The following is a 20,103-nucleotide window of genomic DNA, read 5'->3' as shown; positions in this document are numbered from 1 at the left end:
AGAAATCATACTCAAGGGCCAGCCCGTGGCTCACTTGGGAGAGCGTGGTGCTGACAACACCAAGTCAAGGGTTAAGATCCCCTGACCAGTCATCTTTTAAAAAAAGAAAAAGAAAAGAAAAGAAATCATACTCAAAGTCTCAATGTACTAATGGATAAAATCTGCACCACACTCCAACCAACTGAGCTAACCTGCTAGCCCTGAATAAGTTCAGAATCTCTGGGTGGCCAGAACGGAGTTTAAATCCAAGGCAGCAAAGCCTGTGCTTTGCCCCACTAAAGGTGGCCCCGAGCACTATGGTATTTCCGGATTCTAAAAGGCGATTATTCAAGTATATTTGCATACCCATAATGCACTGCAAATAGTACAATTGTTTTCACGTAAAAACAAATTTATTTCTCACTCCACTTTCCTGAAGATGAAAATATTACTTACAAAATTTCTGGGAGAAATTTCTGCAGGCAGTAACTCTTGGGATAATTAATCACTATCAATGTACTAGAGTTATAGATATCTGAGGAATGAGCTACAGGCCCACAACCTCACACTCTAGTTTTTTCTCAGATCGTGTAAATCTTTCGCCTTTTACTAAAGATTTCCGTGGAGAGGAGCTACTCTGAGTCTTAAGCCAGTTTTTTGAGGCCCCGGTTGGATAAGACTACATAGGTTGATTAAATGAAAGAGTTGTTTCTAAGTGTTGCATGGTTGTTCATTGTTACTTATGTAGCAATTGTATCTGTCCGTTTCCATACAACTCCCTAATGATCTGTCCATTGTCACACAATTCACTAATGATGTTCCCTGAAATGCCCCGCGAAGATTGTACCACTGTTTTTTATTTTTTAAATATGGGATTTAATAGAAAACATCACATCGTAAACAGTTCCATCGATACATCAGCTTCAAACACAGTACCACTTTTTTAACTCTCTTAACTTTGCCACCTTCTGACTTGCTAACCTATTTTTACTTGCCTTTTGGGCGGTAGTTGGTATTTGTCTTTTATGGTGATGGTTTCCGTTTTCATTCACCTCTAAAAATGGTGCGGTTTGCTTTTTCCTGCTTTACGTAAATGTGATATACAGTAGGCATTCCTTTTGGGCCTTTGGCTGTCGAAGATTCACATTTTACTGCCTGTGGTTGTATTTGGTTGGTTTTCATTGCAGCACTGTCAAGTAGAAATATAATGCAAGGCACAGGTGGAATTTAACTTTTCAGAAACCACATTAAACAGAGAAACAAGTGAAGTTGATTTCAATAATGTATTTTATTTAATCCAATAATACAAAATGTTATTTGTATATGTAACAAATATAATTGAGATGTTTTACATTATTTCCCCTCATACTTTAGTCCTTGCTTTTGACAGAGCTAATTTTTTTTTTTTTTAAAGATGACCGGTGAGGGGATCTTAACCATTGGCTTAGTGTTGTCGGCACGAAGATCATCCAAGTGAGCTAACCGGCCATCCATATACAGGATTCAGACCTGGGGCCTTGGTGTTATCAGCACCACACTCTCCCGAGTGAGCCACAGGCTGGCTCTAGAGCTAATACTTAAACAAGACTTAATGCCCTTTCTTATCAGCTCTTTCCTTCTAGGAGCCATTATTTGTTGGAGTTACTGCTGTGTTCTAATTTCTTTGTTTAGTATAAATCTTAAGCTTTTTGTGCTACTTATTTTGGGGAAAGTTTTTAACTTCTCTGCGCCTAAAGTGTTCTGTGTAGTTGTAATGCTTAGGGCTAGGGCTCACAGACCCCTCAAGCCCGTTGTACAGACTGGGTTACAAACCCTGCACACGCAGGTCCATGCCAGGTAGTTGGGAAGGATTCTGGGAACTGTTGGCAGATGAGATGAACTCAGCCCTCAGCTTCCTCAGTGGCAGCAGCTTACAGGTCCCGTAGCTTACAGGCCCGGTGGTGGCCTTGTGGAGGGTCCCGAGGGCACTAGCAGCAGCCTTCAGCAGCAGTAGTGGCCTCCCCCGCCCCTGGCGTCATCCCGGCAGTGTGAGGTGCTCTGGATGAGAGCCACTCATCCTTTATACTTAAGTCCATAACCCAGAACACCTGGGTGCACACGCGCAATTACACTAAACAATAACCAAGGAACACGTGAGCACACGTGCCCATTTACGTCAAATGCTCCGCAAGATTCTGAACATCTGAGGGGCCCTGACCATTTTCCTATATTTTCCCAACAGTAGAGTATTTATTTAATGCCTTGTGAGTAACCGGAATCCAGGACATTGTCATCACACTCACCTCTGCCCCTTCCTTGCTGCAATCCTTTCTCTATCCCTTAGAACAAAATATTGACCTGACTTTCCACGGGAATTATTTTCCTGATTTTCTTTTTAAAAATTATGTTGCATTCCTAAACCACAGAGTTTAATTTTGCTCATTTGCAAAATTGCAATCATACTCTATGTTATTCTGCGTCCTGCTTTTTTCACTCAACATTATGTTTTGATTAAAATAACTTGTCAAGCAACTTAGTAATGAATATGTCTATGTTTTATTACAATTTACTGCAAGGTCTTTAGTAGAGCACAGCCTTATAACACCAAGGTTACAGGTTTGGATCCTGGTACTGGCCAGATTCCAAAAAAAAATAATAATAATAATAAATCAGTTTACTGCTAGGAAAAAGACCTCTAGGAGACCAATTCAATAATTCAATTCTTGGTTAGGACATTTTATGGGAAAAAATACTAGTTACATGATTAGTGTTGGCTAGATGCAAATGTAAATGAATAGTAAAAAGTCACTAACAAGGCATCTTTTTTGTTGTTGTTGTTGTTGACCAGTAAGGGGATCTTAACCCCTGACTTAGTGTTGACAGCACCACGCTCTCCCAAGTGAGCTGACCGGCCATCCCTATATAGGGATCCGAACCCGTGGCCTTGGAGTTATCAGCACCACACTCTCCCAAGCGAGCCATGGGCCGGCCCTACTAACAAGTCACCTTAACTAAAAATGATTTTAGCTAAATGATCATCTGGAGAAATCACACGATCATATGGGTGAATGTACCATTTGGAAGAATAAGTCTCAATCCTATTAAGTTTTATCATATAATTGATTAAGCATTCTTTTTCCCATTAGTAGGTTGTGAAGCACATCATACAAAAAAAGTTATGTCTCAGCTTCGATTTGGACGATTTGTTTTTGTTTTGGCAACTGGCCAGTATGGGAATCGGTACCCTTGACCTCGGTGCTACCAGCACCGTGTTCTAACCAATTGAGTAACTAGCCAGTCCGATGGACAATTTTTATTTCAGTTTATAAGATTCTACCATGTGTGGCTTTGTAGCACTCTTTTGCTTATTCGAATGGCGCTATACTCCAGTCTCCACTTGTTTGCTATTCAGAACATTGCTGCTATGAACATTCTTGTATACATCTTTGGGGGCACGTATACTTCTCACAAGTACATCTTCATGGCCACATGTGTCATTGGGCAGTGGCTGGCACAGAGCTGGGCCAGCGGCGCTCCGGACGTGGCCTTGAAGCATGCACCCTGGCTATTGTTCCACACGTGGATGGCATTGGTGGCGTTGAGCAGCCGGGGCAGCTCCTGGGGGTTGATGTCCTCGACGTACTTCTTGCGGTTCCCCCAGGGGATGGGGTAGGCGGCCTCTTGGGACAGTGTGATGGTGCCATGGCAGGCATGGCTCTCGCCAGGCTGCGGATGGGGTGCCACTTCTTGAAGACCTGGTGAGCAGCTTTGGGCCCTGGTGGCCCCAAATGCAACCGTTCTAGTGGGCCGCGGAGTTGCCCACGCACAGAGCCATGAGCAGAGCCATTAACTCGTGCGGGCGCTCAAAGGCCGGGAAGGCATCACTAAGGACATAGTGGGACTGGGTGCCCAGCACATTGGTCAGGTTTCTCAGTTTCCTGAGGACGATGAACTCTGTGTCCAGGTAGATGCCCCTGAACTTCCACATGAGTGTGATCCTGGAGGCCTTAGAGAGCAGGCATCAGGTAGGGCTCCCATGGCTGCCACATGGCTGCCAGGGGTGTGTCTCAGAACATTTCCCCCAGGTCCAGCAGGAGCATCTGGACATTGGGGGAAAAACCCAAAAGTGAGATGCACAGGTGCTGGGGCAGAGAGGCTATACTGCTGGGCAGCCCCTTCATCAGGACCACCACCCGGGACTCTGGGTGGGTCCTGGCAGTCAACTTCACCGACAACATGGACAGGAGGTTGTGGTTGGTCCCTCCAAAGTCTCCAGGAAGAAGATGGCAGTGGGTACCAAGGGGGGACAGGGGATGTCTGCAGGCAAGTTACAGAATTGCCCCTGGTCCTTGGGCTCTCCCACAATGTGCCAATAGATCATGACGGATACGAAACGTGAACTTGAAGCCGATGATGAACAGGGTGCAGACCCGCTGCCTTGAGGGCCCTGGAGCAAACGCAGCAGGCAGTGGGGGTGGGGGGAGGCTTGGACATGGTCTCCCCAGATCACACGAGGAAACTTCAGTAGAAACAGGCTGATCTGTCAAGTGGGAGCAGAGGGTTAGAGACTGAGGTCTGGCAGGGTCCCCTTTGTTCTCTCTAACACACCTGTGAGCACCCCAGGGACTGGGCCAGTGTCATCTACAGTGTGGAGCCAGCATGGGCAAGGCCAGGGTCTGGTCCATGTGAGGACCATCAGAATCAATGGCTTTGCCACATGGCACACATACCTCTGTGCCTGGGGATGCCCGTCCCCTGTGCCTGTTGGGGCTGGCAGCCTGTGACTTGAGGCCCAGCTCATCCACCCCTCAACTGAATGAATCAGACCTGGGGCTCATCCGAGGCAGACCACTAAGTAACCTCTAGGACTTTTAACATGAATTCAGGCTCCACAGGCCTGAGCTCTGGCTCGTCAATGGGTGGCCTGGCTAGCTCACTCACAAGCAGGACACTTGGCTCTAGGCACAAGGGTATGCCTGCCAGGTCCCAAAGCCCTTTGCCCCAGACTTGATGGGGTCTCCTGGTCTCTGATTGTCCCAGCCCTGGCCTAGGGCTGTGCTTCTCACAGACACAGGTCTGGAGTAAAAGGGACAGGGAGGTTGCACCGTAGTCCATGTCCTTCACTAGTACTGTTGCCCGTGGATCCTCATTCTCCTGGAGATGTCCACTTGGCCAGTACCCAGGAACATTCCTGGGTGCCCTAGAGGTGGCTAGGGGAACAAGACAGGCTTGGGCCTTGTCAACAGGAGTGGGGTTGTGCAAATGCCTGGGAGGCATGGGACCCCAATTCTGCCTGCACTGGTCATGAGACCTGGGGCAAGTCACTGAGGTCTCTGGCTTACACTTTCCCACCTGCAGGACAGAAGCACTGGAACCCACACAAGGGTTATATTCATTCATTCGTATATTCATTCATTCACTAAATATTGACTGTCCATTCATATATGCCAGGTGACTTTCTCAGCATTGTGCACATATTAACTTGTTAAACCCTTATAACCACCCCTTCGGGTGGCAATCATCAACCCCATCTTACAGATGGGGAAACGGAGGCACAGAGAAGTTCATTACCTCAGGTAGTTCCATAGCCAATATGTGGCAGGGCAGTGGTTAGAAACCAGGCCACCTGGCTGGAGTCTGTTCTCTCACTACTAAACCACCCTGCCCAGGAAGGATGGCACGAATAAAGCTGGTACACCAGAGAGCTTTGTGACATTGACCTGCACTGTATTTGCTACAAACAACAATCCCAGCCACTAGCTACTCAGTGCCTTCTAAGTGCTCTGTGCCCGATTCACACCCCACTGGCCCTCAGCAACCCCAGGGGGCAGTTACATCATTTCTACTTCAGGGGCCAGGAAACTTGGACACAAAAGGGTGGAGGGACTGGGTGCAGCTTTGGTAATAAGGGGAGCTAGGAATTGGAAGTCCCCTTCCCAGGACAGGTGGAAACTTTGAGTGGTATTCTCATAGCCTGAAGGTGGTGCTGGGAGCCTGGGGCTTGAGCAGTTGGACTGGGCCCTCCCCAGGGTCAAGGGTAGTGAACCAATATGATGTCACTGGCTGGTCACTGACCAGCCTGGGCAGCTCACTGTGGAGAGATGGGGACCCAGGAAGCCCTTAGGCCTTCTGGAGACATGCCCTAGCTCAGCAGCCGCCAGTCTCTGCTAACACGAACTTGTCCACCTGAGGCTCCAGGGGCGGCAGGTAGTGGACCCCCAGGCTCAGGTGGTGAGGTGGCTGCAGGACACTTCCCAGGAGCCCTGAGGGTGGGAGCGCCAGCTCTCCACTGCAGTGGTATATTCTAATGATTCAAATCGTGTTCATGGCAAGGTGGTGGGGATGTGGGGGAACGGGGTGAAGAGGGTGGAGGTAGGAACGAGGGTTGCTTTGACTTGTAGAGGACGCAAAACTTGACCTCTACCCTCTTAGGGTCTCTGGTTGGGCCTGAGAATTAAATTGGCACAAAAAAGATGAACAGACTTTTAGAGCTGGCTGGTTAGTTTAATTGATTAGAGTGGGGTGGTTTTTTGTGTGTTTTTTAGGGGAGTCAAGTGAAGCAGTGGGAGTGGAGAAGGAACAAAGACATCTATAACTGGTTGTGATCAATTAGTGGTAAACACCACTGCATTCGGACCCACCTAGAGTGTGGTGGTGTAACACCAAGGTCAAGGATTCAGATCCTGATACCGGCCAAAGAAAAAGATTTTTTACATGTACAGGGGAACTCCCATAGGAAAATGAAGACCCCAAAAGTTGATAGGCCCAAGTGCTTATGTTGTATGTTGAACAAAGAATAGCACTGTGGAAAAATAAAATGTATGGGGAGACTAAAGGAAGATAAGAGTTATTTTAATAGGGCTGTTCGTACAGATTTCTTGGCTTTGGCCTCGGCTCCCCATCTTTGGTGATAACAGTGTTTCTTCCCTCCTGGTATGGGGATGGCATCTTTCACATGGGAGTTTTATCTCCAGCTTTCAGGAGGAAAAGAGGAAGTGAGAGTGCCCTTCTCTCACCTGTTGTTTTTCAAGTGCCTTTAGTCAAAATAATCCTTATGCCAAAGTGGCATCTTTTGGGGTGGCATATTCTGCTACCCTTCGGATCTAACTGCAGAAGAGAAGAGACTAGACTGCCACCCCCCTCCCTGTGAGAGAAAATCCAAGAATCTAGTCCTTTTCTCAAGGGGAAAACCAAAGTCCTGGACATTGCTGAATCCCTGCATCTGCACTGTCTATATGGCAGCCACTAGCCATGTTGGCTATTTAAATTGAATTAATTGAAATTAAATAGAATTAAAAATTCAGTTACTCAGATGCACTATTCCCATTTCAAGTGTACAGTAGTCACATGTGAATGGTAGCCACCATTTTGGACAGCGCAGAACATTATTTCCATTATTGCTACCCTAGGCCAAGAAGCTTCTAACATCTACCCCAAGACAGGAACCACTGAACCATCTCACTTCTACAGTGAAGCTGGGCTGGTCCCTGGGCACAAAGGAGAGGTGGCCAGGGGGAGCGTTTGACTTTGGAAGATCTGTGAACTCCCTTTTGGAGATTGCCCTTCTCCCACTTCACAAAATAAAAGCTTCCCTGTCACCTACCATAAACCTTGTGCAGGTAAAATGCTAGGGGCTATGAAAACCTTCAGGACTCCCCACAAAATGTCAATTAAAGATATTTGCACCTATTTTGAGAAAATGAAGACGACTGGATCTGAAGCTCACAGACCCCTCAAGCCCATTGTCCAGACTGGGTCACAAACCCTTCACACACAGGTCTACAAGCTAGGTAACTCGCAAAAAGGTCCCTGGAGCCTTGGTTGAAGAAAAAGTAATCTTTATTCAGCACACACACATCTAAGAGTTAGGCAGTCCAAAGAGAAACTCAGAAACTCAACTGCTACCAGCAAAATCCAAAGAAAAACTGAGCAGCTGGCAGCAAAGTAAACATGCTCTATTTCTAGACACGAGCTCTCTGCTGGCCAGCCACTGCTTCACAAACTCAAGAACACACAATAGCAACAAAACTAAAAACATACATGGGTGCACATGTACACTAACTCAACCCACACACAATTGTTTACAAGGAATATGCTTCACCACCTCCAACTACACCTGAGACAAGGGGGCCCGACTAAATTACTCTATTTTCCTCATGCTGGGTAACAAATTATTTTGTAAATTAAAAGACTTCCAAGTCTTTTCTTTCAACAGAATTTAAGGACTTCATCTAGTTGTCATGTGATAGTTCATTATACGGCAGTGAGTGACATTGTTGAAACTCTACTCATTTATGGGAACAAGCTTTCATATATTACAGCCATACAAAAAAAAGGAAAGAATATGCTGGAACCAACCTCTGTGTCCTCTAGCAATAAGTAATATGCATCCATCTAACTAAGATGAAATTTCAATAAATTTTACTTTTATGATTAATAATTCCAAAATTTGTAATATATAGTATTGACCACGTGTGGGCTATTAATAATTGTAATGATGAGTCAGTCTGAGAGAAAAATAATGAATAGTATTTTAACTTCAAAGGATACAGAAAAAAATTTAATTCAATTAATTACTCGTTATATCACAGAAAAATATGATTAGATGATTAATAAAATACTTTTAGGAATCAAAATATATTCTATTGTATTAAATTGCTAGGGAAATGGAAACGGAAAAACAAGTTCAAGAAGAAAAAATAATTATGTAAAGAAGTTTAATTTTTTTTGTTGTTGCTGGCTTGTACTCGGATCAGAACCCATGACCTTGGTGTTATGTCTGTGCTCTAACCAACTGAACTAACCTGCCAACCCAAAATTTTAAGTTTTTAAAAAATAATGATGATGGACATCAATCAAATCTCTTAGGTATTTAGCTTCCATTGATTACATTTTTAAAGTGATGTAACAGTTTGGAACATCAATATTTACAGTTCATGGAGTATTCATCCTTTGCATATATTTAAAGTTATGATATTATAAGTTATCACAAGAAACTGTATATATGATCTTTAAAATGTGCAAGAGGAACACAAATTTTCAAAGTTCTTTTAGGTCATGGGAACAGGCATTTGACTCCATGACCTTCACAGGTGGGCCTTGTGGCTAGACTGAGCACTAAAGGGAAGCAGCACTTCCTTGTGGCCAGAACAGAGGCTGCAGCAGAAATGAGCAAGGCGTCCCACAAACGAGATAAAGCAAGAGCTGAGACTCAGAGGCCAGGTCTACCTTTCCTCCAGGGAGAGTCTCTCTCCACTGCAAAATTTGAAAGGATTGGATATTGTTTCTAGATGCGGACCCGCCTCTTGTGTAGCTGTGGCCTGGGATCCAGCCACAACAAATAGAACAAAGTACAAGAACAGGCAAAAAGGATTTAACATTATCTCTCAATGTAGATCATCATTATATAAGAGATTAGAACAAAACCACTTGATAATTCCATGAATACAGAAAATGTATTTGATAAACTCAAACAGCCATTCATTTTGTATATTTTTATACATACATATTTATGTATTTAAATATTCTTATGCTAGAAATAGAAGGGAGTCAGCTTAATTTAATGAAGAATATCAATAAAAAAAGTTGAGCAAACATCAAATGTAACAGAAAATGGTGTAAATTTTCCCATTAGAGTCCAGAAGAAGGCAGAAGTGACAGTATCACCACTTCCGTTCAGTTTTGCACTTCAGGTCCTTGCCAGAAAAATAAAACAAGAAAAGCGGGAGAAATTCAAGGATCGGAAAAAGAAAAACAAAATTATTGTTACACTCATGCCATATGATGATTTTCATAGAAGATCCAAAAGGATGTAGAACTCGATAACCAAAAGAATCTGCTGTGATCAGGTCAGCTAACTTATAGTGCCTTGGAGGTCTGGGATAAGGTAGTAATCGTGTCCACCTATTCTGAAAAATGTTATCATAAGACCATTTTACGTAAAAGCAGCCATAATGGCACCAGAAAGCCATAAAATAACCCAAGATGCTTTTTTAAACCTTATCCTAGAACCTTGCATGTACAATGTAACCTAATAACAATCCCAAAATCTACACGTCATGTACAACCAATAGAAAAATTGATAGAGTGATTAAGAGGGCTGTCCTTCTACCTCTTTCCTTTGATTTCTCCTCCTTCTTGTGATTATAAAATGCTAAGCTCTCCTGGCCCTCTTCAGAACACTTTTCTCATGGCAACCTGACTGTGTGTCTCTCCGGTTGCAATCGTCATATTGGTTTAATAAATCCTTGCTATATGTATCTGATCTCAGTTCCATTTTTAGGTCAGCAAACTATACCATCCAATAAGGTGGCCACTGGTCACATGTAACTATTGAGCACTTGAAATGTGGCCAGTCTGAATTGACATGTACTGTAGATGTAAAATACATGCTGGAATTTGAGAATTTTTTTAATGGAAAAAAATATGAAAGATCTCATTAGTAATTTCATATTGATTACAATGAAATAATTTTTTGATATATTGGGTTAAACAAAATATATCACTTAAATAAATAAAATATAATTAATTTGACCTGTTTATTTTCATTTTATTAATGTGACTACTAGGAGATATAAAATCACATGTGTAGCTTATTATATTTCTATCGGATAGTGCTGATTTAGATAATCCTTTAGAATTAAAACTAGAGTTCAGCAAGGTTGTTGGATACAGGACTGATAACACAAAAATAAGTGGCATTTTCAGACAAATAATAAATTATTGAAATCATAACAATCAATTAAAAATCTATCACTTATAATAGAAATTACTCCTAGGATATTAGGTACAAATATAAAAAGAATCCAATCTGCAGTCAATTATATAGCTTTATAGAACCATGTAAGTAAATAAAAAATATGAATGGAAAGATATCAAGGTCATAGACTCCTATACTCAGAATCATAAAGATGAGAAATTCTTCACAATTTTACTATAAATTCAAATCAATTCCAATCAAAAATGTCAACAAAAATTCTTATGTTCTGTATCTTTTGGTTTCTCGGTTATTTTTGTTTTGTTTTGTTTTGTTTTAGCTGTAGTGATAAAAAGTTTATTTCCATGTTTCACTGTTTATTTCCCGACCCCAATATACATGAGAATGTAATGCTTGTGAAAGTTATACATGCCATGATAAATATGAGAACTCATTCTCAGAACAAATGGACATCCCTGCACTGGCCAGCCACCAAAAAAACAAAAACAAACAAAAAACAAATTGTTGAAATTTCACATACAATGTGTACTTTCTCCTATATCCTTCCTATATCCTCTTCATCTTTCCCAAACAAAAATAGTGACAGTCGTCATGGATGGGCAGTATCTACCTAAGATCACTTAACTAGACTGTGGGATGCTTAACCCAGGCATCCTAGTAATATTATAAGTACTGGTCATATAGTTGAAATGATCATGTGATGAACTATATTAATCATTAATGCAGCCAAGTAATCAGCCTGGTCATGATATTTTCACACATAGACTACAATTCCACAACACAGTTGGCTATATCTGGTCTTATACAAAAAAAAATAAATAAATTTTATCCTCTTTTTTCCCAACCTTCCCTTTATTCCCAAGAGATTATTATTTCTTCTTATTTTGGCCTTCTTTCTAGATTTATCCTTCTGAGATTCTAATCAAATGATAATATTGAGACCACCTTAATCCTGCAAATGTCCATGTGTTTGCTGCTTTGATCAGCTCTAATCACCTCATACTTAAGAAAACCACTACAGTGACCAATTTTTTGCTCTTTCAATCAAAAACACACATCTAGACAGGGTTCAGACTCTTCTAATGGCTAGCTCATTCTCACTACTCTGCTTCTCCACTTTTCCATGGCCTGCCTTCTGAGTCTTCTGCTTCAGCCAATTTTTCATGTCCAGAATAGAGTCTTCATTGTTTCAAACCATGCTTCTATCATTTTTAAAAATGTATTGGTTTCTCAGTAGTTACTTTTATCATACTGATGATCAAGATTCTTAAGCAGAAAGATGTTCGTGGGGAAAGCGGTCCTCAGGGGTCACGCGGCTGCGGCCCGGCATCCCACGACTCTGTTTTGTTTCTTTTCCTGGGGAGCCGGCTGGTTCAGGGACCAAACCCTGTACCTTGGTGTTCTCAGCACCACGCTCCAACCAACTGAACTAACCCACCAGACCCTCTAGGTTATTTCTTGTATTAAACATTAGCATGAATTGTTGCCAGAAATGGAAGTACAGTCCACACCATAAACAATGAAACTGTACCAGCCCCTCAAACCCCACATTTACAATCAGGGGTGAGTCCCTCGCTTTGGATTCAGAAGTCCTGGAAACGATTTGACTTTCTATGGATCTGCAATGGCTAAAAACAAAAATTAACTTTCCTGCGGTTTTCTAACCAGTGAAAAATGCTTGGGACCTTTCCAGAGTGAAGCAGAACAAAGGACAGGAGATGAAGTCCCCTAAAATCCAGGAGCAGGGAAACACTCCCTCCCAAGTCCCAGTGGGGAGAGAGCTCAAAGTGTGCAGAGACCCACGCCTTTCCTGACCCCTTAGCCCGTAGCCAACTCGCTCATCTCGGTGAGGTGTAGCTATCATGACATGGTGGGAACTTTTCATCTCCATGCTTCTCTTTAACTTCCCATTACATTGTGAAATATAACAAGCATATAGATGAATATCAAAGCATGTACGCCTGGCTGGCAGGTGAGCTCAGGTGTTAGAGCGCGGTGTTACAACACCAAAGTCAAGGGTTCCAATCTCCATACCCTCCAGCTGCCACAAAACAAAACGAAGGAAGATTGTGATGATGATTGCACAACTCTGTGAATACACTAAAACCCACTGAATTGTACACTTGAAATGGATAAATTGCGTGACTTTTGAATTATATCCAATTAATTCGTTTAAAAAATGTATTAGACAAATTTAAATCACCTACATGTCACATATGATTTGCTTGCTAGCAAAGGAACCAGCAAAGTGTAAAAAAAAGTGTAAGTTCAGAGAAGATGTGAAAGTTGGACAGCGGAATGTTTACACCAGCAACTGGGAAAAAGAAAGAGCTGGTTTCCTTTCACACGGCTGCCCCGTTAGCACATTCGTTAGCAAGGAGTCCGTGCAGGCTGGTCGGGGCCTGCAGCTGAGCGCCGCGGGGGAGAGGACAGCGCACGTTAAAGGCGTAGGATAGGGATCTGAAATGGGAGAAGCAAGACCTCGTCCTAAGGGAAGCGTCCTGGAGGCAGGAAACCTGGAACTGAGCGCCCAGGCTCCAACAGGACATTGCCAGGAATTCTCATATGGCAGGCAAAAGTGCAGAATATATTTTCTTTTTCAATTGAATAGCAGTCTTTCTTTAAAAGAAAGCAAACTCATTCGTACAAATAAAAAAGCAAAACCCAAGTCTGAGCAGGACGGGATTTAGATCTCAACGAGACAATCCCCCGCTTTGCCCCCTAACGGTGAGGAAGAGCCACTGTGCCAATGGACTTATTTGCATACCCACAGTGCTCTGCGCACAGAACAGGTCCAAAACGGCAAATTAAAAATTTTTCCCGCATACGTATTTTGTGAAAAGTAGACTCTGACTTACAAAATAAGCTGGGAATTTTTCCCTAGTTGCAGAATCTTCACGTTCACCGGCCACCATCAGTTATAGGAGTTTGTATACTCTGAGGAGCGAGTTATGGCTGCAAGACGGCATACTCTGGTTTCTCTTCAGATCGCATAAATCTTTCGCCTTTTACTAAAGATTTCCGTGGAGAGGAACAACTCTGAGTCTTAAACCAATTTTTTGAGGCCTTGTTTCGGCGAGGCTGCTTTAAGATGTTTAAAGACAGACGCTGAGTGGGATTACTTAGTAAGTGAAGATGTACGTTGCTAGTAGGACATTCTTTACTTTGTTAATGTGCTAACTTTGTTATAGTTATTATAGATTAACTATTTCTTCTTTATCGAATAGTTTACTCATGGGTGGTTTTTTCATTCACGGTAACTTTTTCTGCTTTAAGTTGCTTTTTATTTTATTTATTTCTTTTTTAGCTCACTGATTTTTTTTTATTTTATTTTATTTTTTTCTTATGGTGTAGACCACTTACTTTTTTTTGAGAAGTTGCTCTTTAAAATGAAGTTGGTTTCAGGATGTTTGATTAATGCAAAGTATTACTTCAGTATGTAACCAATATAAAAGATAATTAATTAAATGTTACTTTATTTATTTTTTTACCGTAATAAATCTTCTAAGCCCAGTGTGTATTTCACACTTAGCGCACTGCAGTCAGGACTAGCCACGTCTCAGGCGCTCAGTCAGCGCACGTGGCTAATGACTAAGTGCTGGACAGCGGCGCAGTCCTGTATTACAATTTATGGGCAGACCACAATGTATAGATCCATTCTCCCTTCATGGAGGTTTGGTTCCCCCCCAGATTTTGGCTGTCGGAACTCCTAGCGAACCTGTGCAAGACTTTCTTTCCCTGAAGTGTGGAATGGACTCGCTGGGTCTTAAGGCGGGTAGGTATAATAATTTTTCCCCCAAGTGTGTGTGTGCCCATTTACACTGCCATCAAGTGGCCTGTGCATATACCCATTTGCTTCTCATCCTTACTGGCCCTTAGTATGCCCAGAAGTTAGTTTTTATTCACCTGGTAGTTATGAAAGGGTATCTTACAGTGGTTTTGTCCCGCCCTGTGTATTGGCTGGTGTCTCCTTTCTCCAGGGATCTGCGATGACAACTCTGACATGTCAGCTTTCCTTATATGCAGGCAGATGTTTCTGGGCTATCTATTCTGTTCCATGGGTCTATTTATCTGTCCCTGAGCTAATAACACACATCTTAATTACTATGGATTTATAAGAAGACTTGAAATCTGGTAGGCTTCATCTCTCTACGGTTTCCTTTTCAGGAGTAACTTGGCTATCCTTTGTTCTCCCAAAAATGCTATGTTAGTCCGTTTGTGTTATTTATAACAAAATACATGGAACTGGGTATTTTATAAAGAAAAACGACATTTATTGCTTACAGTTTCTGAGGCTGGAAAGTTCAAAGTCCTTCTGGTGGTGTCAGCAGTGACCCGGGGGTCTCATGTTGTAAGGTGGTGGCAGCAGAGAGAGCAGAGGGAGAGAAAGACTCTTCTCTTCTTTTAAAGCCCTCAGAACCATGCCCTTGGCCACCATTTTCAATCCATTCACTACTGCACAATCTTAGAGTCCAATCACCTCTTTAAGGCTCCACCTTTCAATTACCATAATAGGATTTCCCACCCTCAACAGTAACAGTGGGAGTTAAACTTCTAATATACGAACTTCGGGGGACACAATTCAATCAATCCACAGCATACATAAAAATAAGATTTGACGGACCGAGCCCGTGGCGCACTCGGGAGAGTGCGGCGCTGGGAGCGCGGCGACACTCCCGCCGCGGGTTCGGATCCTATATGGGGATGGCCGGTGCACTCACTGGCTGGGTGCCGGTCACGAAAAAGACAAAAAAAAATAATAATAATAATCAGATTTGACAATAATGAGAAACAAGCATGGTACAATAGGGTATAAAAGTGGCTGGTTCTTTGAAAAGATTAATATAGTAGACAAGATTGATCAAGAAAAGGCAATATTAGTGTTAAAAGAGGGGACATAAGAACACAAGCAGGGTGGAAATGGAAAAATAATAAAGAATACCATAAAGAATTTTTGGCCGATATACTTTAAAATTTAGAGTAAACGTTTAGACTTTTAGAAAAATGTAATTTACTAACTTGGATCAAAAAGATCTAGAAAACATGAATAAATATACCTGTAGGGTAAATGCTGGACATAGACCTATTCCCCCTCCTCATGCACATCAGAGTTCCTCCTCCTCCTGGGAAACTACCCCTGGCCAAGGTAGTTACCCAAGGAAAGGCACGTCTCCTTTAAGACCAACATCCCCTGTAAGACAAATGGAAGACTGGAGGAAGCAGGAACCCTAAGTAAATGAATTAGCATACTGGTGTTAAAGTACTCTGGTGCCAGGAGGGTAGCCGGTAGGTTTGAGGCACTGATACTTACCTGGCTGTGTCCCAGCTGTGTCCTGCCCGGCTGTGGCCATCAGGCACTCATGTTTGCCCAGCTGTGCCCCCCTATGCTGTAACCAAGACCCTCAACTGGATGTCATACAGACCCAGCTGCAGCTGCACTCTTGCCTTGTTTCACAGTGCAGTTCACACACAACTGGTGTAACAGAATTTTCCCTTCTGCTTCTGCTGTTGTCATTTTCTACCCTGAGACAGAGTTATAACCACATAAGATCATAAGATCACCCCTCTTGCCTTGTTACAAAAACCCGGAAATACTATAATATAAAAATAACAGCCCCACCGCATTCAGGGCTCAGCCTTTGCGACTAGATTCTGCTGAGCCAATGCTGGCATATTAATAAACTCTGTTTCCTGTATTAAGCCTCAGTGTTTCCTGCTTCTCCCTGCAAGTTCACAGTAACACACTGCAGCAGGTTAACTTATCCACTCAGCCAGATCTGTGCACTCTGAGTTATGTGAGCTGGGTGAGGGTCTACGTGTAAACATACAAATGATTTACACCTCTGCTCTGATCTGTTTGCTAAATAACTGTTGTATGTACCCCAAGGCGGGGCAGATTTCCAGCTGATCAGCCACTGTCAGCATCTCCCATATGTCTAATAAACTGATGTCTCTACCTATTAGCCTGGTGAGTTCTTAGGAACAGGCAAACACAACATGAATGCCCTTTTAGATTTGGGGCTCTCATAATACAACACCTATAACCACTTGTCTTAGTCCATTTGTGCTGCAGTAACAAAATACCATAGCCTTGGCAATATATAAACAACAGAAATTTATTTCTCACAGTTTTGAAGGCTGGGAAGTCCAAGGTCAAGGTACCAGCAGGTTCAGTGTCTGGTGAGGGCCTTCTTGCTGCATGGTGGCAGGCAGAGGGCGAAAGGGGATGAATGTTGTGTCCTCACACAGCAGAAGAGCAGCAGAGAATGAAGGGCCCTAATCCCATCCATGAGGGCTCTGTCCTCATGACTTAATCACCCCCTAAAGGCCCCACCTCTTAATACTGTCACATTGGTGATTGTTTCAACATATGAATTTTTTTTTTTTTTTTTTTTTTAAAGATGACCGGTAAGGGGATCTTAACCCTTGACTTGGTGTTGTGAGCACCACGCTCAGCCAGTGAGCGAACCGGCCATCCGTATATGGGATCCGAGCCCGGGGCCTTGGTGTTCTCAGCACCACACTCTCCCGAGTGAGCCACGGGCCGGCCCTGCAACATCTTAGAATGTAAAAAATATATAATAAATAAAATTTTTTAAACATAATAAACATTATCAAGTTGAACACAATCATGTTTTTTAAAATACATTATTGCCCCACTTTTTAAGTGGGCTGTGCATACTGACTTCCTTCCAAAGAGTACGGTATGGAAGGGAGGGAAAGAAGAGTAACTTCACAGTGGGGAAAGCTGACAAACACTAACTGAGGCGGGTGATCGATGTCATCATCAATAGTGAAAGTCATGTTAGGTGTGCACCCTTTTTTTTTGGCGGCTGGCCTGCACAGGGATCCGAACCCTTGACCTTGGTGTTATCCGCACCATGCTCTAACCACTGTTTTAACCGGCCAGCCCCTTGATACAAGGTGATGAAAATGGCAATTTACCTCTATGGTCTTCCTCTCAAAAACATATCACCCCAGTCTAATCACGAGAAAAAAAAAAAAAATTCCAAAGGAGAGACATTCTACAATATATCTACCCAGTGTTCTTCAAAACTATCAAGGTCATCAAAACATGATAAGTCTGAGAAACTGTCATGGCCCAAAGGAACCTAAGGAGACATGACAAATATAACGTGATATCCTGGATGGGATCCTGGAATAAAAAAGGACATTAGATAAAAAGGAAATCCTTGGCACTGCCTCGGAGCTTCAGCTGCCCAGGATAAGAATCCCTAGTAAATCAAATGGCATCCGGAGATTTCTGCTCTCCTGGCGAAGGGATGGAAATACTTTAACAAGCGTGCAGCAAGCAGCTTCCTCCTTGTAACCTGAGGGAAGAGGACCTGTTGCAGAACCTATACTTCAGCAAGCTGTTGCTGAGTCTCTCACAGCATGTAGACGAGAGTGGCTTAAGCCTCACCCTGGCAAAGGAGCAGGCTCAGGCATGGAAGGAAGTTCAACTGTATAAGACAACATGGTTGAGATCTGAGATTTTACAGACAGTCATTCAAAAGCTGCTTGTGGACTACTATGTAAAGACGCAGAACACAAATTTAACTTCTGACAACAAAACGTTTCATGAGACCCTTGAACAGTGGTTACTTGTGACTGAACTGACATGGCTCTTAAGTCCTAGCCAGGAGAGGGAGATGCCTCCACTGCTAGGGTTGGAGAAAGTGGACCTTCTGGAGCTCATGCCACCCTCAGAGGATTGTGCGTGGATGAGAGCTTGGCTCAAGCTAGAAGTGGAGGAGGAGCTCAAGAAGAAATGTTTCACTCTGCTCTGCTACTATGATCCCAATTCAGATGCTGACAGTGAAACCCTAAAGGCAGCAAAGGTATGGAAACTGGCAGAGGTCCTGGTGGATGAGAAGCAGCAGGGCCAGGATACCAAGAGCCAGCAGAAGGAGCAGATGGTGCTGCTGGAGAAGAAGAGTGCCACCTACTCCCAGGTGCTTCTCCGCTGCCTCGCCTCGTTGCGGAGGCTTCCTCGGGGGCACCGGCTGAAGACTCAGTCTGAGCTAGACTGCATCGATGCTCAGTACTTGGAAATCAAGTGCAGTGCCATGATCCTTAAGTTGAGGATGGAGGAGCTAAAGATTTTGTCTGACACTTATACTGCTGAGAAAGTGGAAGTTCATTGTCTCATTAGGGATTGTTTGGAGGGAGCAATTCGTCTGCAAGAGCAGGACCCAAGAAGTCACAAGAGGTCCTGAACACCTATGAGGTCCTCAGGGAGGAGTTGGACACGCTGGTTAAAGAGCACACTCAACTCAAGCAGGTGACTGAGAACAAGTGCTGAGCCCTCCAAGAGTTCACCAAGGCCTACCACTGAGCATTGGCAGGGCGAGGAAGCATGACCTCTGCACAGCCACTGCCTCTTCCTCTTCCTGCTAAAAGGACCACCTCTACCTGGGGCTGCCTTCACTACAAGGGACTGTGGGGACACTTGCTTAAAACACTGCAGTCATTTAGGCACCCTACTGGTTTTTCTTCCTTGTTTACAATGACTGGACATCTTCTGGAAAACATAGCAAACAGATTTATATAATTTTATATATAGCTGTTTGTTAGTGTCAACCTAACAATGTATTGTATTTCATTATCTCCTGAATAAAGTAATGATATTATAAAAATAAATAAATAAATAAAAAGTAAATAAAATCCTTGAAACAATACTTTATTTCCAAATTGGGTGTAGGCTATGAATGTATGGATGATTTATCATAGAAAATCTATTAATATAATTTTCCACAGTAGTAGATCAAAAGAGAAAACATGATCATCTCAATATCTGCACACAGGGTAAGAAAAAAAATCACAGGAAACTAGGAATAGAATGGGACTAGCTTAATCAAAAGAATTCCTACCAGAAACCTTGCAAGGCCCAGTACAAAATGAAAATGCAGGGCCCTTGATCAAAATTATTAAGAATTTTAAGGGCCAGCCCATGGCTCACTTGGGAGAGTGTGGTGCTGATAACACCAAGGCCAAGGGTTCGGATCCCTATATAGATAGGGATGGCCGGTTAGCTCACTTGGGACAGCGTGGTGCTGACAACACCAAGTCAAGGGTTAAGATCCCATTACCGGTCATCTTTAAAAAAAAAAAAAAAGTTATTAAGAATTTTATTAAGGCAACAACAGAGCTGGGACCTTCTAAGAATAAAGACCTATGTGACTGCATGAACAGCTTGCTGCTGAATCCTAGATGGTCTACAACAAACTTTGCACTTAATGGTGATCTAGTAAAAGCTATGTTTGAAATAAGAAAAAGATGCCCACTGTCATCATTCAGTTCAATGTCTCTAACAGCACTCCCAGCCAATGCAGCAAAACAAAAAATAAATAAATAATGAAAAGTATAAGGACTGGAAAGGATAAAAAACTTGTCACTCTTAGGGCTGGCAGGTTAGCTCAGTTGGG

The 20,103-nt window shown here is 42.9% G+C and overlaps 2 non-coding genes and 2 pseudogenes across 2 annotated transcripts; 3 read left to right on the top strand and 1 right to left on the bottom strand.

The window, feature by feature from the left end:
- Nucleotides 1-544: 544 nt before the first annotated feature.
- On the top strand, nucleotides 545-660 carry LOC134374149 (U5 spliceosomal RNA). Its single transcript, XR_010023025.1, has one exon. It is a non-coding gene; the product is annotated as a U5 spliceosomal RNA (small nuclear RNA).
- A 2,763-nt stretch (nucleotides 661-3,423) lies between these two features.
- LOC134372580 (lactosylceramide 4-alpha-galactosyltransferase-like) lies at nucleotides 3,424-5,544 on the bottom strand (annotated as a pseudogene).
- An 8,098-nt stretch (nucleotides 5,545-13,642) lies between these two features.
- Nucleotides 13,643-13,758, top strand: LOC134374147 (U5 spliceosomal RNA). The gene has a single exon (XR_010023023.1). It is a non-coding gene; the product is annotated as a U5 spliceosomal RNA (small nuclear RNA).
- Nucleotides 13,759-17,922: 4,164 nt separating this feature from the next.
- On the top strand, nucleotides 17,923-19,013 carry LOC134372579 (HAUS augmin-like complex subunit 4; annotated as a pseudogene).
- Nucleotides 19,014-20,103: the final 1,090 nt, after the last annotated feature.

Source organism: Cynocephalus volans, chromosome 3 (assembly GCF_027409185.1).
Source record: "Cynocephalus volans isolate mCynVol1 chromosome 3, mCynVol1.pri, whole genome shotgun sequence".
Lineage (NCBI taxonomy): Eukaryota > Metazoa > Chordata > Mammalia > Dermoptera > Cynocephalidae > Cynocephalus > Cynocephalus volans.
The sequence above is the reverse complement of the archived record's forward strand: the minus strand, read 5'-3'. Positions and strand labels throughout refer to the sequence as shown.